Source organism: Leopardus geoffroyi, chromosome D2 (assembly GCF_018350155.1).
Source record: "Leopardus geoffroyi isolate Oge1 chromosome D2, O.geoffroyi_Oge1_pat1.0, whole genome shotgun sequence".
NCBI classification, from domain to species: Eukaryota; Metazoa; Chordata; class Mammalia; order Carnivora; family Felidae; genus Leopardus; species Leopardus geoffroyi.
This window is the reverse complement of record NC_059334.1, coordinates 70,486,882-70,495,243: the sequence shown is the minus strand read 5'-3', so window position 1 is coordinate 70,495,243 and position 8,362 is coordinate 70,486,882.

Genomic DNA, 8,362 nt, shown 5'->3' with positions numbered 1-8,362 from the left:
AGATAGGAGGGATGAGGAGGCATTAATTAGGGGAAGAAAGGAAAGGATATCACAGGCAGAGGAAACGGCACGTGCAAAGGCCCTATGACCTCGGGAAGCAGGGGGGTGTGTCAGCTTTTTAACGATGACTGCATCCCACTATGGGATATTCCACAGCATTTCTGACAGTGTGACGCAGATACACAGCCATAAAGATGTGGAATCTATGTTTCTTCTCCTTAAGTTTGGGTGGGCCTGTGACCACAATAGAGGTAAGGCCATAGGACTCTCAAGACTAAATCTGAGTATCTCCCACCTGGTCCCCTTGGGCCCTAGCCACCGTGCTGTCGGGCAGCCATATAGCCACATGAGAAGTCCCAGCTGATGACCCTCCTGGCAAAAGGCATCGCCCTCCAAACATGGGAATGAGCCTTCAGGTGATTTGAACATGGCATCAAGTGGAACAGAGGTGAATTGCCCTCTAGGCCCTTCCCAAATTGCATATTTGTGAGCAAAATAAATATTGTCATTATTTCAAGGCGCTAAGAATTACGGGGCTTGTTCTGTTGCTGTGGATAACAGTATGTGTGGGGAACGAGGAGACGGTACTAGTCTGTGGGCTGAGAATGGAAAAGGGGGCAACTGCTAGATCCAGAACTTGCTAGAAGCCTAATGACATCAGAAGAGGCACCCCCTCAGAGCACACAAAGCCCTGGGGACCCATGGTTGGCAGTTGGAGTGAGGGCTGGATTTCAGCCTCACTCCCCTCTCAGCCAAGCACCCTTGTTCACGACACATCCATACAACTATGCTATGGGGCTCTGGCTAGATCACACAAGGCCTCAGAGATCTCCTGGGTTAGGGATATTGGTCTTATTCTAGAAGCAATGGGGAACCAGGGAAAGGGACCAGAGGAGTGATCCCTATCACTTAAGTCCAGAAGCTCCTGAGAGACTTCCAACAGTTGCCATCCATAGATTTCAGCTTCCCGATTCCAGGTAGAAAAGGGGGCCAGAAAAGTCACTCTTCCTGTCCCTCAAGATTTCTCTTCTCTAAACGTGGAGATAATTTTTCTCAGTTACAGGCTCTACCTACATAGTAATCCCAGTTTGGGCCTAACCCAGAAGAGTTAAAAGATGGCTAACAGAGATGATCACACTAAAATCTAATCCCTTTCTTTGCCTTCTCAAGTTTTCCGTTCTAGTGGCTTCGTTCTGACCTAATGTCTCAGACACTTTGGATTTGGGTTTCTCCTTGTATCTTTGCATCCTTCTTCATTCATCCTCCTCCACAGAAAGAGAATGACTTCCAACCCCTGTCAAGAACATGGTCAAGCTCTGGGCTGTGTCCAGTACCCTCCCACATGGTGGGCCACGTACAGAACAAAGGGTAAGATGAAAAAAGCCTGGCTGTGTAGTAGAAGGCACTTTTGACTAGCTGCGCAATACATTCTCTCCTATCTTTCTGAATAAGAGCGGCCCGACTTTGTTCACCTTACCCATGGGATCATAGCTTCTTAGGAAGGTTGGACTCCCCCTAGCCCCAGGGCGTTGAAGCTCCATTGACCTAAGCAAGTCTTAGTGGTCTCATCCCCTGTGCCAAATGAGTGGTTTGGACTTGAACCAGTGAGACGTGAGGGAAAGTCTGCTGGGGAGCCTCTTCGAAAGCTTTCCTTACTCATGAAAAGGAACACAAGAGCCTCAACTTAACAGTCACACAGATGGCTTGGAGGGTGCTTCATTTTCAGAACTGTAGCTGCCATCTTGAGACTATGAGGGAATCTCACCGAAGAGCATGAGTTAACAGGCTGAGGACAATGAAATGAAATCATGGAAATAACCTGCTTCCTTGAAGACATCGTTGAGCAGTGAGAGTACCGAACCTGGAGTCATTCTAACTCCAATCGGTTTGTCATCCGGGACAATAAAGGATCTTATTGTTTAAGACATTTTGTGTAAATTTTCTGTTGCTTAGGACTAAAACATTCTAAACTGATACAGTGCCTCTTGCGAAATCCCAGATCGTACAGTGAGATTTTTCTTTTACCTGCGAGAGGAGGATGAGGAAGACATATTAATATTACAAGCACCTACTGTGTTACCAGACATTGTGCTAAAGCTTTCCATTTAACCTTCACCCGGAGGTACTGAATTGGTTTTACAACATGGCTGCAAATTCTTTAAAGCTTTTTCCACCAAGAGGTGGGGTTGTTCTTTCATAACTAATCTTTTTGCTTATATTTAAGACATAAAGTTTCATAACCACTGAGCTCAACGATAATTTATGAAGTCATACGCATAAATAATAACAATCTGATTTTTCTCTTAAATACAATGACTCATTAATATGTTAAAAAAAAAAAAGAGGTGGGATCTATGTCTCTCCCTCTTGGATCTAGGTGGGGCTGTGAATCCTTTAACCAACAGAACACAGTGAAAGGCTCAGCCATAAAAAGTGATGCGGCTTTCTCTTTGTTCACTGGAGCCATATAAGGTCCTTTGGGTGACAGTCGCAGTGGAGGCCAGCCTGCCAATCATCCTTGGTAAGGCTCCAGACATATAATAATGTCACCAGGACCCTCCAGAGCAATCTATCAGCCAGCCATATAGCACCGTGGGACCTCCATTGATGCCCTGCCTAGAATTACAAGATATAATAAAATGGCTGTTGGCTAAGCCCCCACATTATTGAGATACTTTGTTATATAGCAATAATCAGCATAAGATTGGCTTTATTACTTCTTTGCAGATAGGAATGACTACACCAAAGCTCAGGCCATTAAGTAGTGGAGGCAGGATTCAGTCTCAGTTTCTCTAGCTCCAAAGCCTAGATTCTTCCCAATACACTGTAATGCCTGGATCCTTCCTTGCTATCCAAGCACCATCCCTGGCCTTTACTCTGTTTTGACCTCTGGTTCATAATCTGGCTTCATTCTCCAGATTTATGGTTCCTACTTGACACTTCCTTCTAAAAATTTTTTTTTTCCAACGTTTATTTATTTTTGGGACAGAGAGAGACAGAGCATGAACGGGGGAGGGGCAGAGAGAGAGGGAGACACAGAATCGGAAACAGGCTCCAGGCTCTGAGCCATCAGCCCAGAGCCCGACGCGGGGCTCGAACTCACGGACCGCGAGATCGTGACCTGGCTGAAGTTGGACGCTTAACCGACTGCGCCACCCAGGCGCCCCTGACACTTCCTTCTATACTGTTGGATTTTCCAAGTGAAACCATCCATTTTGTCCTTTTCTACCAGCCTGACCATTGCCACCAGCCCACTGGTACTCCTATTCCTCCCCTCCCCCAACCCCCGCCCTGGATTTCTCTGCTATCTCCCAAATTCAATCCCTGACAGATGTGTTGTGTTCTTCATTTAAACCACACAACTTTAGGGAGTGTCTGTTCGGTTCCAGAGACTTGGACAGACACTTTGGAGGAAAACACAGAATTCCACCTCAAACAGGATGGAATATGGAAGTCTTATGTTCGATCTGTTAACAGAAATACCCATGTAGAACATCTGGGTGGACGCTGTGTTTTTTCAAAGGAAGACCTCCATTCCAGAGTTGTGTCACGCCATGTTCCACACTCCCTGAAAACTCATCGGTTGTCGTGGCTTTAGTGTAGTTTTGTTTTCACATATGAAGGCATTTCTGACATCTGTTCCTAGCCTGGTTTACCAGCCTTGACTCTGGAGACCCTCAGAGAGCTCTTCCTCTCTCTCTCTGAAAGAGAAAAACTTGGTCGCTACGGAAGAAGTTGAAAAGATGCAGGGCTGGTTGTCAAATCACGACCACCTTGTTGCTTTCTTCCCAACTCTCATGGGCTTCCTTTGTGTTCCTTCTTTTGTCCTTATCTGTTCTTTCATCCAGGTCACTCACTGCCTGTGCTTACCCCACTGGGACCTTGAGTCCTTGGGTCTTCAGGGACGAAAAGCTAGCTGGTCCTGGGGTGGCCTCAAGACCCTGACGAAAAGAATCCTCAAGCGGGGCGCCTGGGTGGCTCAGTCAGTTAAGTGTCCAACTTCGGCTCAGGTCATGATCTCACGGTCCGTGAATTCGAGCCCCGTGTCGGGCTCTGTGGTGACAGCCTGGAGCCTGTTTCAGATTCTGTGTCTCCCTCTCTCTGACCCTCCCCTGTTCATGCTCTGTCTCTCTCTGTCTCAAAAATAAATAAATGTTAAAAAAAAATTAAAAAAAAAAAAAAAAAAAGAAGAATCCTCAAGCTCACATTTCCTTTGTACCCCTAAGGGACTCTAGATAACTTCTGGGACCGAGACAGTCTAATCAGACCAGACACAGGAAACTCCCAGATACTCAGACATACAAGTGCACGGAATGTTTTGAGTAGAAGGGAGCACACTTTATTTTGTAATTCCTGGGTCCCGTGGGTGAAAGGAGTGGAGAAAGAAGATAGATTGACACTGGCCCAGCTCTACTACCTACCAGCTGGATGACTCTGAATAAGATTCTTAACTTCTCTGACCCTCAGTTTCTTTACCTGTAAAATGGGGATAATAACGGTATCCACCTTACACGGTTGTGGCGAGGGTGCAAGGAAATCGTAACCAGCCAAGCACGAAGCACAGCGCCTCACGTGGCAAAGGCTGAATGAATGGGAGCCACTGATCCGTCATCACTGTCGTTTCCAAGTTCACACAACAGCCCCCGCCCCCCTCCCCCCCCCCCCCCCCCCCCCGCAGCGCCTTGAAGGGTTTGAATCCTGTACTTGTGAACGAAAGGGTTAACTCCTGGAAGGCCCCTTCTAGTTCCTGGTAAAGTTCAGCTCTGAAAGCCGGATCAAATGACGCTAGGGTTTTCCTTTCCAAACCGGTGGTTAGGGGCACGGACTGCCCCACCTGCCCCCAAAGGGGTGGGAGCCTGTTCCAGGAGGAGCCAGGTGGAACTGGATTTTCTTCCCGTGTTGCTTTAGCATGATGTGTCTCATAGTCCTTTGTTCTCCCAAACAAAGCCAAAGGAAAACTTCCCCAGCTGGTCAACACTGTGGCTACAAACCCAGGCTGCGGTGGGGTGGGGGTGGGGGTGGGGGTGGGGGTTGCTGAACCACTTCCACCTGAGGAGAGCACAGAGCCCTCCCCCTGCATCTCCGCCCCTTCCCCCCACCCCCACCCCCCTGCCCCTGAACAAATGAATGAAATGAACGAGTGAGTGGATGAGCAGAATGCACGTGAGGCCACTTTTGAGCCCAGGCAATCACTTTGTCCTCGCAAGCATTTCAGCTTTGCGCCCCCTTCCCTCCCTCTTGCTTTCCCCTTGCCCCTCCACCGATCTTTCCTCGTTTCCTATAAGGACTTTCAAGGGTCCTGTCATCCATGGCTATTTCCCCCAGGCCTGGAAAACGGATCTTTTCAAAGCAAAAAAATAAAAACAAAACAAAACAACCCACCCCCTCCCAAACACAAAAAACAAACACAAAAATTGGACAGGCACCCATCGGGAGTATGCCAGAAAAACGCACCGGGGAGATCCTGGGTGACTAAACCCGGGAGCTGCGTGCAGGGCGACCTAATGCGTTTCCCTCAGCTTCTGTGTAAACTCAGGAAAATGTCAAGGAATGCAGCGTGGGAAGGGGACAGCCTCCTTTCTTAGACTGAAGCTTCAGATGGATAATGCAAGGCAGATAATAGAGGGTTCTTATATATCAATTAAACTTTAGACAAAGTCATTCCACCGCTATTGAGGACTCATGTCTGGGGCCTGAGAGATTAGAATATTAGGAAGGAACTGTCAAAAAACGCATCAGGCTGGCTTGTTCTACAGCCAGGTATTTATCCGCCAGAAAGAGGGAAAAGAAAAAAAATCTCAGCAGGCAAGCAGTCAGAGATAGTGGACATTGCTTTGGTTTGAGTAAGCTCTGACTTAAGCTGCTTCCTGGATGCGGATAACATAATAGGCTTTGGGGAACACATTCAGCTGCTTCCCCCCCCCCCCCCCCCCCCCACCTTTGGTAGCAGCTCTAGACGTGAATTATGCAGTTCTGGATTGATCTGTTAAGGACTTTAGTGATCTCTGTCTGTTTCTTTGCAACATCTGAACCATCTTCTTTATGCTTAGGGCTAGATGGCTCATTGTGTATGGACGCATCCTCCTCCTTTTGAACACAAATAAAAGCCAAATTAAGAAGTCTGGTTAGCATTTGGCCAGGAACAAATGGTAGCTGGGAATCTCGAACTGTAGATCCTTTACGTACACAATGACTTTAGTGATAGAACTGTGTATTTTTAGCTTTCAAAATAGTTTCATATTTGGTCTCAAAGGTAAAAAGGACAGGAATTAAAAGTGCCCGTTGAATTAAGATACGTATTAGTGCCATTTATAACAAAGGAAACAGAAGTCCAAAAAGTGAATGGGGTTTCTCCATGGGAATCTCAATGCAGGAATAGAATTCCACTGTGTGGAAGATACGTGTGTACTAAAAAGAGATTTTCACGACCTCGTAAGGTGGTTGTGACTATAAAAATCACCTGAGTGGCTCTGGCCCTCACCCCCAGAAATTCAGATTTGGTCAGGCTGGGATGGTATCCCAGACTCCGCATCTATCACGAGTTCCCTCAGCTGATTCTCAGGCAGGTTCCTTGGACAGTATTTGGAGAGAGTTATGTACTAGGCTTATTCTTTTTCAGAACGATCAGGCCAAATCACGACTATTTAGTCTCCTCTTGGGGCGCCTCCCTGGTTTAATCGGTAGAGCATGTGACTCTTGATCTCGAGGGTGTGAGTTCAAGCCCCACATTGGGCATTATTTACTTTAAAAAGTTAAATAAACAAATAGATAGATAGATGTAACAATTTTAAAAATTAGAGAATATTTAGTCTCATCTCATTCTGTCTCCAGAGCAACAAAACCACCTCTGAAGATGAAAGCTTGGTAATTCCTGAGATTCTTCTAACACGCTGTAGATAGTCGTGCTCCCCAAGCTCTAGGCAAATCCAAACTCCAGCAATATTGCATCGTATCGTCTGCCAGGGAGGAAGCGAATCAGAGACAAAGAAGCCGGGATGCCCTCCATTCAGGGAACATTTACTAACATATGCTTGAGAATTCTACCCTGAACAACTGAAATTTCAGACTGGGAATTGAAATATTGAGACTTTTCCTGAGCAAATGACTGTCTGAATTCTTTTTTACCAGTTATGCTGAAAATTCTACTGCCAGATGTCTATTTTCAGCAAGTCATTGTGAGCTCTAGAAAGTTTAAGCTGCTGTATGATACGAGTTACTAATTTACTAGATCAATTACCGAAGGGTTATGGTGGTCAGTCAGGAGAAATATGACAGCTGAATTCCACTCTGACTCAAGCCAGACGTTTTTGCAGACATCATTTCTAAGAGCCCGAGAAACTCTGCAGTTCTATTTCCACTGATTCTTAAGTCCCTTCTCAATTACCCAGGGAGGATGGTTACTGACCATCGGCGTGCTGTTCCAACTCTGTTTTAATAGTTACTTTAAATCATAGTTACTGGGTTCTCAGTTGTGGTTTTCATGTACTTGAAATGGCAGCTATGCAGTGAAAAATAGGGCTGCAATTCACAACCACGGCTTAATACCAGGATCACCTTATGGAGCTTTTAGAAAAATCCAGATGCTAGTGACCCACCCCAGACCTAGTGACTCAGAATCTCATGGGATGGAACCTGGGTGTGTTTGTTTATTTGTCCTGACTATTTTTTTTTTTTTTTTTTTTTTAAGCTTCCCGGGAGTGTGTGGCCCGCCCCCACCTCCGCCCTTAAGAACCAAGCTATGTTTTTGTGCTTCTCATGGTAATAAAATCTGCCATTTGTGACAGCCTCTCACGTGCTGGGGACTTAGCTTATAACACATCTAATTGTTCCAACAACAACACTGGAGGTTAGGAATTATTATTTGCTCTTGTTACAAATGAGGCCCCCAAAAGTGTAAGCAAATTGTTCTCGGTCACTGAGGTCTTTTTGTCTCCAAATCCATTTTCCTTCTACGTGAAAATCCATCATTATTTAAGAGGCTCAGGGTTCAGCAAGATGAATGCCTTTGCTCAGTAAAGTAGTGGATACATTTGTGGAATTTTTTTTTTCCTGAAAAATATCCCACTTCTTTTTTTTTTTTTAATGTTTATTGATTTATTATTTGTTTTGAGAGAGAGAGAGAGAGGAGGGGCAGAGGGAGAGGGAGAGGGAGAGAGAGAGAGAGAGAGAGAGAGAGAGAATCCCAACCAGGCTCCATGCTGATCATGGGGCCTGATATGGGGCTTGATCTCATGACCACAAGATCATAACCTGATCTAAAATCAAGAGTTGGATACTTACTCGACTGAGCCACCCAGGCGCCCCCAAAAGGACCCACTTCTGTCCCTCCTCGTCCTTCTCCTTTAGGTGTTGGCTTAGATAG